This window comes from Anopheles funestus, chromosome 3RL (assembly GCF_943734845.2).
Source record: "Anopheles funestus chromosome 3RL, idAnoFuneDA-416_04, whole genome shotgun sequence".
In the NCBI taxonomy this organism is placed as follows: domain Eukaryota; kingdom Metazoa; phylum Arthropoda; class Insecta; order Diptera; family Culicidae; genus Anopheles; species Anopheles funestus.
The window spans coordinates 1-9,081 of record NC_064599.1 but is presented as its reverse complement, the minus strand read 5'-3'; the positions used below and the strand labels follow the sequence as shown (position 1 = coordinate 9,081).

At 37.5% G+C, this 9,081-nt stretch overlaps 1 long non-coding RNA gene across 12 annotated transcripts; it reads right to left on the bottom strand.

The window, feature by feature from the left end:
* Positions 1-6,371: 6,371 nt before the first annotated feature.
* On the bottom strand, positions 6,372-9,064 carry LOC125771613 (uncharacterized). 12 transcript variants are annotated; one of them, XR_007419336.1, is made up of 4 exons: positions 8,256-8,954; positions 7,524-8,072; positions 6,914-7,340; positions 6,372-6,669 (listed from the first exon to the last, which is right to left on the bottom strand). It is a non-coding gene; the product is annotated as an uncharacterized LOC125771613 (long non-coding RNA). The 12 variants fall into 12 exon arrangements; XR_007419338.1 differs by lacking the exon at positions 6,372-6,669 and adding an exon at positions 6,717-6,791; XR_007419333.1 differs by lacking the exon at positions 6,372-6,669 and adding an exon at positions 8,988-9,064 and having other exon boundaries at positions 6,855-7,340; positions 8,256-8,926.
* Between the last annotated feature and the right edge of the window lie 17 nt (positions 9,065-9,081).

Below are 9,081 nucleotides of genomic sequence, written 5' to 3'. Positions count from 1 at the left end.
TTTTCGTAGGTGCGTTGGGGATCGGTCTGGCAAATACGCACACGGAAAGCATTAGGAAATGGGCGTATTTTCTCGTGGTATGCTGGTATGAATCGGTGCAGAAATTTGCTAGCAGTAAGCGACCGATAATGTGTTGTTTTTTCGTAGATGCGTTAGGGATCGGTCAGGCAAATACGCACACGGAAAGCATTAGGAAATGGGCGTATTTTCTCGTGGTATGCTGGCATAAATCGGTGCAGGAATTTGCTAGCAGTAAGCGACCGATAATGTGTTGTTTTTCCGTAGATGCGTTAGGGATCGGTCTTGCAAATACGCACACGGAAAGCATTAGGAAATGGGCGTATTTTCTCGTGGTATGCTGGCATAAATCGGTGCAGGAATTTGCTAGCAGTAAGCGACCGATAATGTGTTGTTTTTCCGTAGATGCGTTAGGGATCGGTCTTGCAAATACGCACACGGAAATCATTAGGAAATGTGCGTATTTTCTCGTGGTATGCTGGTATGGATCGGTGCAGGAATTTGCTAGCAGTAAGCGACCGATAATGTGTTGTTTTTCCGTAGATGCGTTGGGGATCGGTCAGGCAAATACGCACATGGAATGCATTAAAATTAAATGCTTCTGCTTCTCGATTTTGTAACTACCTTTTCATGAGTGCCGTATTGAGCCAAAATATTTGGGCGTGTCGTATGAAACGCTTTACTTGTTTCTGTTTGAAGCGCATACGCTTGCATACTCTTGGTAACGATTGGTAACGGTTACCAGAAATAAAAGCAAAGCTAATATAATTAAATTAAATAAAAGAACATTGAAATAAATTTTAGCGAATAAAATTAAATTTAATTCATGTCATTGAATTTGCTGAAATCTAATGTTTTTGAATTTAATTTCATGTAATATTATTTACGATGTTTTTATTTGCTTGAAATTAATTGAATCGAATATTGTTTGCTATATTGATTTGAAACCGACGTCTTTCGACACAGATGTCATTCGGCACAGCTGTCATTCGTAATATTATTTGCGATGTTTTTATTTGCTTGAAATTAATTGAATCGAATATTGTTTGCTATATTGATTTGAAACCGACGTCATTCGACACAGATGTCATTCGAGCATCCTGTTGCTTTGTAGGTGAAACCGCATGTCAAGGATGAAAAATCGATAGCTGTTGTGATCGGTATAGTTTTCGAGGTTTTGTTTGCACATGCTGTAAATTGCAAAGCTTAACGTGTGCGCTCGTCGTGTGACCGGTTTGGCTCGAATTGTTTTTTTTGAAAGAAATGTTTTATCTGTTGGGTTTTGTTTACATTATTACAAACTTCCTCGCCTAGAACTGGGTGTTTCTGTTATGCGCATGGGGCAAGCTGCCTGTCCGGGATGAGAAAGCGATAATTGTTGTGATCGGCATGGTTACCAACGATGTACACATGTTGTAAATTGCAAAGCTGAACGTGTGCGTTTTTCGTGTGACCGATTTTCCTCGACGTGTTTTGTTTGAAAGAAATGTTTTATCTTTTGGGGTTTGTTTACATTATTACAAACTTCCTCGCCTAGAGCTGGGTGTTTCTGTTATGGACATGGTTTTTGCCTTTAGTAAATCGCTACAATACGTTGTTTTCATCAGCAGAAATTTAAACCTCGGTCCGAGCAATTAAATCTATATAAAATAAATTATGAAATTTTGCTTGACGTGTTTTTTTTTGAAAGAAATATATTATCTTTAGGGTTTTGTTTACATTATTACAAACTTCCTTGCCTAGAGCTGGTTGTTGTTTCTGTTATGGGCATGGATTTTGCCTTTAGTAAATCGCTACAATACGTTGTTTTAATCAGCAGAAATTTAAAAATAAGTCGGAGCGAATCAAATCTATATAAAATAAATCAAATAAATTATGAACTGCAAAATTTGACAACCGCCTTAAAATTAAATGCTTCTGCTTCTCGATTTTGTAACTACCTTTTCATGAGTGCCGTATTGAGCCAAAATTATTATGCGTGTCGTATGAAACGTTTTACTTGTTTCTGTTTGAAGCGCATACGCTTGCACACTCTTGGTAACGTTTGGTAACGGTCACCACAATTAAAAGCAAAGCTGATAAAATTAAATTAAATGAATGAACATTGAAATAAATTTTAGCGAATAAAATTAAATTTAATTCATTTCATTAAATTTGCTGAAATCTAATGTTTTTGAATTTAATTTCGTGTAATATTATTTGCGTTATTTTAATTTGCTTGAAATTAATTGAATCGAATATTGTTTGCTATATTGATTTGAAACAGACGTCAACTGTCAAATTTGACAACGGCCTTGCTGTCACGGCGAAAAACGTGGCTAAGGGTTGTGTCATGTGGAAAAATTAGGAACTGTCAAATTTGACAACCGCCTTGTCAACTGTCAATTAAATTTAATGTGGCTAATGGTTGTGTCACATTTTTAAGGCTTAAAATATTTAAAATTATTGTATGTTTAAAAAATTCATTTTTACAATAATTTACCATAAAATACAAAAAAATTCAAAAAGTTTTGACATATTTTTATTTTAATTAAATAAATTATGAACTGTCAAACTTTTTGATCACTTTTTTGACACTTTGCGAAATAAATTTTCAAATTTTACAACCGCCTTAAAAACTGTCAATTAAAATTAATTTATGAACTGTCAAATTTGACAACCGCTTTTTTAACTGTCAATTTAAAATAAATTATGAACTGTCAAATTTGACAACTGCCTTTTAAACTGTTAATTTGAAATAAATTATGAACTGTCAAATTTGACAACCGCTTTTTAAACTGTCAATTTGAAATAAATTATGAACTGTCAAGTTTGACAACCGCTTTTTAACTGTCAATTTAAAATTAATTATGAACTGTCAAATTAGACAACCGCCTTTTAAACTGTCAATTTAAAATAAATTATGAACTGTCAAATTTGACAACCGCCTTTTAAACTGTCAATTTAAAATTAATGTGGCTAATGGTTGTGTCACATTTTGAGGGCTTAAAATATTTAAAATTATTGTATGTTTAAAAAATTCAATTTTTCAATAAAGTACCATAAGTTATAAAAAAATTCAACAAATTTTGACATATTTTTATTTTAATTAAATAAATTATGAACTGTCAAACTTTTTGACCACTGTTTTGACACTATGCAAAAATGTGGCTAGTGATTGTGTCGCATTTTGAGGGCTTAAAATATTTAAAATTATTGTATGTTTAAAAAAGTCAATTTTTCAATAAAGTACCATAAGTTATAAAAAAATTCAACAAATTTTGCCATATTTTTATTTTAATTAAATAAATTATGAACTGTCAAACTTTTTGACAGCTTTTTTGACACTGTGCGAAAAATTTTGTCAAATTTGACAACCGCTTTTTAACTGTCAATTTGAAATAAATTATGAACTGTCAAATTTGACAACCACTTTTTGAACTGTCAATTTTGACAACCGCTTTTTAAACTGTCAATTTGAAATAAATTATGAACTGTCAAATTTGACAACCGCTTTTTCAACTGTCAATTTAAAATAAATTATGAACTGTCAAATTTGACAACCGCCTTTTAAACTGTCAATTTGAAATTAATTATGAACTGTCAAATTTGACAACCGCATTTTGAACTGTCAATTTAAAATAAATTATGAACTGTCAAATTTGACAACCGCCTTTTAAACTGTCAATTTAAAATAAATTATGAACTGTCAAATTTGACAACCGCCTTTTAAACTGTCAATTTAAAATAAATTATGAACTGTCAAATTTGACAACCGCCTTTTAAACTGCCAATTTAAAATTAATGTGGCTAATGGTTGTGTCACATTTTGAGGGCTTAAAATATTTAAAATTATTGTATGTTTAAAAAATTCATTTTTTCAATAAAGTACCATAAGTTATAAAAAAATTCAACAAATTTTGACATATTTTTATTTTAATTAAATAAATTATGAACTGTCAAACTTTTTGACCACTGTTTTGACACTATGCAAAAATGTGGCTAGTGGTTGTGTCACATTTTGAGGGCTTAAAATATTTAAAATTATTGTATGTTTAAAAAATTCAATTTTTCAATAAAGTACCATAAGTTATAAAAAAATTCAACAAATTTTGTCATATTTTTATTTTAATTAAATAAATTATGAACTGTCAAACTTTTTGACAGCTTTTTTGACACTGTGCGAAAAATTTTGTCAAATTTGACAACCGCTTTTTAACTGTCAATTTGAAATAAATTATAAACTTTCAAATTTGACAACCACTTTTTGAACTGTCAAATTTGACAACCGCTTTTTAAACTGTCAATTTGAAATAAATTATGAACTGTCAAATTTGACAACCGCTTTATCAACTGTCAATTTAAAATAAATTATGAACTGTCAAATTTGACAACCGCCTTTTAAACTGTCAATTTGAAATTAATTATGAACTGTCAAATTTGACAACCGCTTTTTGAACTGTCAATTTAAAATAAATTATGAACTGTCAAATTTGACAACCGCCTTTTAAACTGTCAATTTAAAATTAATGTGGCTAATGGTTGTGTCACATTTTGAGGGCTTAACATATTTAAAATTATTTTTTGTTTAAAAAATTCAATTTTTCAATAAAGTACCATAAGTTATAAAAAAATTCAACAAATTTTGACATATTTTTATTTTAATTAAATAAATTATGAACTGTCAAACTTTTTGACCACTTTTTTGACACTATGCAAAAATGTGGCTAGTGGTTGTGTCACATTTTGAGGGCTTAAAATATTTAAAATTATTGTATGTTTAAAAAATTCAATTTTTCAATAAAGTACCATAAGTTATAAAAAAATTCAACAAATTTTGTCATATTTTTATTTTAATTAAATAAATTATGAACTGTCAAACTTTTTGACAGCTTTTTTGACACTGTGCGAAAAATTTTGTCAAATTTGACAACCGCTTTTTAACTGTCAATTTGAAATAAATTATGAACTGTCAAATTTGACAACCACTTTTTGAACTGTCAAATTTGACAACCGCTTTTTAAACTGTCAATTTGAAATAAATTATGAACTGTCAAATTTGACAACCGCTTTTTCAACTGTCAATTTAAAATAAATTATGAACTGTCAAATTTGACAACCGCCTTTTAAACTGTCAATTTGAAATTAATTATGAACTGTCAAATTTGACAACCGCTTTTTTAACTGTCAATTTAAAATAAATTATGAACTGTCAAATTTGACAACTGCCTTTTAAACTGTCAATTTAAAATAAATTATGTACTGTCAAATTTGACAACCGCCTTTTAAACTGTCAATTTAAAATTAATGTGGCTAATGGTTGTGTCACATTTTGAGGGCTTAAAATATTTAAAATTATTGTATGTTTAAAAAATTCAATTTTTCAATAAAGTACCATAAGTTATAAAAAAATTCAACAAATTTTGACATATTTTTATTTTAATTAAATAAATTATGAACTGTCAAACTTTTTGACCACTTTTTTGACACTATGCAAAAATGTGGCTAGTGGTTGTGTCACATTTTGAGGGCTTAAAATATTTAAAATTATTGTATGTTTAAAAAATTCAATTTTTCAATAAAGTACCATAAGTTATAAAAAAATTCAACAAATTTTGTCATATTTTTATTTTAATTAAATAAATTATGAACTGTCAAACTTTTTGACAGCTGTTTTGACACTGTGCGAAAAATTTTGTCAAATTTGACAACCGCTTTTTAACTGTCAATTTAAAATAAATTATGAACTGTCAAATTTGACAACCACTTTTTGAACTGTCAAATTTGACAACCGCTTTTTAAACTGTCAATTTGAAATAAATTATGAACTGTCAAATTTGACAACCGCTTTTTCAACTGTCAATTTAAAATAAATTATGAACTGTCAAATTTGACAACCGCCTTTTAAACTGTCAATTTGAAATTAATTTTGAACTGTCAAATTTGACAACCGTTTTTTGAACTGTCAATTTAAAATAAATTATGAACTGTCAAATTTGACAACCGCCTTTTAAACTGTCAATTTAAAATAAATTATGAACTGTCAAATTTGACAACCGCCTTTTAAACTGTCAATTTAAAATTAATGTGGCTAATGGTTGTGTCACATTTTGAGGGCTTAAAATATTTAAAATTATTGTATGTTTAAAAAATTCAATTTTTCAATAAAGTACCATAAGTTATAAAAAAATTCAACAAATTTTGACATATTTTTATTTTAATTAAATAAATTATGAACTGTCAAACTTTTTGACCACTTTTTTGACACTATGCAAAAATGTGGCTAGTGGTTGTGTCACATTTTGAGGGCTTAAAATATTTAAAATTATTGTATGTTTAAAAAAGTCAATTTTTCAATAAAGTACCATAAGTTATAAAAAAATTCAACAAATTTTGTCATATTTTTATTTTAATTAAATAAATTATGAACTGTCAAACTTTTTGACAGCTGTTTTGACACTATGCGAAAAATGTTGCTAATGGTTGTGCCTTATGCCCTTTTTGACAGCTGTCATACTCCCCAGTGACGCCATGTTACACCCTTCTACACCTGTATGAACCCCAGTAGCCCCGCCCACTCCCCAGTGACGCCATGTTACACCCTTCTACACCTGTATGAAGCCCTGTAGCCCCGCCCACTCCCCAGTGACGCCATGTTACACCCTTCTACACCTGTATGAAGCCCCATAGCCCCGCCCACTCCCCAGTGACGCCATGTTACACCCTTCTACACCTGTATGAACCCCAGTAGCCCCGCCCACTCCCCAGTGACGCCATGTTACACCCTTCTACACCTGTATGAACCCCAGTAGCCCCGCCCACTCCCCTGTGACGCCATGTTACACCCTCCTACACCTGTATGAAGCCCAGTAGCCCCGCCCACTCCCCAGTGACGCCATGTTACACCCTTCTACACCTGTATGAAGCCCTGTAGCCCCGCCCACTCCCCTGTGACGCCATGTTACACCCTTCTACACCTGTATGAACCCCAGTAGCCCCGCCCACTCCCCAGTGACGCCATGTTACACCCTTCTACACCTGTATGAAGCCCTGTAGCCCCGCCCACTCCCCAGTGACGCCATGTTACACCCTTCTACACCTGTATGAAGCCCCATAGCCCCGCCCACTCCCCAGTGACGCCATGTTACACCCTTCTACACCTGTATGAACCCCAGTAGCCCCGCCCACTCCCCAGTGACGCCATGTTACACCCTTCTACACCTGTATGAAGCCCTGTAGCCCCGCCCACTCCCCAGTGACGCCATGTTACACCCTTCTACACCTGTATGAACCCCAGTAGCCCCGCCCACTCCCCTGTGACGCCATGTTACACCCTTCTACACCTGTATGAAGCCCCATAGCCCCGCCCACTCCCCAGTGACGCCATGTTACACCCTTCTACACCTGTATGAACCCCAGTAGCCCCGCCCACTCCCCAGTGACGCCATGTTACACCCTTCTACACCTGTATGAACCCCAGTAGCCCCGCCCACTCCCCTGTGACGCCATGTTACACCCTCCTACACCTGTATGAAGCCCAGTAGCCCCGCCCACTCCCCAGTGACGCCATGTTACACCCTTCTACACCTGTATGAAGCCCTGTAGCCCCGCCCACTCCCCAGTGACGCCATGTTACACCCTTCTACACCTGTATGAACCCCAGTAGCCCCGCCCACTCCCCTGTGACGCCATGTTACACCCTTCTACACCTGTATGAAGCCCCATAGCCCCGCCCACTCCCCAGTGACGCCATGTTACACCCTTCTACACCTGTATGAAGCCCCATAGCCCCGCCCACTCCCCAGTGACGCCATGTTACACCCTTCTACACCTGTATGAACCCCAGTAGCCCCGCCCACTCCCCAGTGACGCCATGTTACACCCTTCTACACCTGTATGAACCCCAGTAGCCCCGCCCACTCCCCTGTGACGCCATGTTACACCCTCCTACACCTGTATGAAGCCCAGTAGCCCCGCCCACTCCCCTGTGACGCCATGTTACACCCTTCTACACCTGTATGAACCCCTGTAGCCCCGCCCACTCCCCTGTGACGCCATGTTACACCCTTCTACACCTGTATGAAGCCCTGTAGCCCCGCCCACTCCCCAGTGACGCCATGTTACACCCTTCTACACCTGTATGAACCCCAGTAGCCCCGCCCACTCCCCAGTGACGCCATGTTACACCCTTCTACACCTGTATGAACCCCAGTAGCCCCGCCCACTCCCCTGTGACGCCATGTTACACCCTCCTACACCTGTATGAAGCCCAGTAGCCCCGCCCACTCCCCAGTGACGCCATGTTACACCCTTCTACACCTGTATGAAGCCCTGTAGCCCCGCCCACTCCCCAGTGACGCCATGTTACACCCTTCTACACCTGTATGAACCCCAGTAGCCCCGCCCACTCCCCAGTGACGCCATGTTACACCCTTCTACACCTGTATGAAGCCCTGTAGCCCCGCCCACTCCCCAGTGACGCCATGTTACACCCTTCTACACCTGTATGAAGCCCCATAGCCCCGCCCACTCCCCAGTGACGCCATGTTACACCCTTCTACACCTGTATGAACCCCAGTAGCCCCGCCCACTCCCCTGTGACGCCATGTTACACCCTTCTACACCTGTATGAACCCCAGTAGCCCCGCCCACTCCCCTGTGACGCCATGTTACACCCTTCTACACCTGTATGAACCCCTGTAGCCCCGCCCACTCCCCTGTGACGCCATGTTACACCCTTCTACACCTGTATGAACCCCAGTAGCCCCGCCCACTCCCCTGTGACGCCATGTTACACCCTTCTACACCTGTATGAAGCCCTGTAGCCCCGCCCACTCCCCAGTGACGCCATGTTACACCCTTCTACACCTGTATGAAGCCCTGTAGCCCCGCCCACTCCCCTGTGACGCCATGTTACACCCTTCTACACCTGTATGAAGCCCCATAGCCCCGCCCACTCCCCAGTGACGCCATGTTACACCCTTCTACACCTGTATGAACCCCAGTAGCCCCGCCCACTCCCCAGTGACGCCATGTTACACCCTTCTACACCTGTATGAACCCCAGTAGCCCCGCCCACTCCCC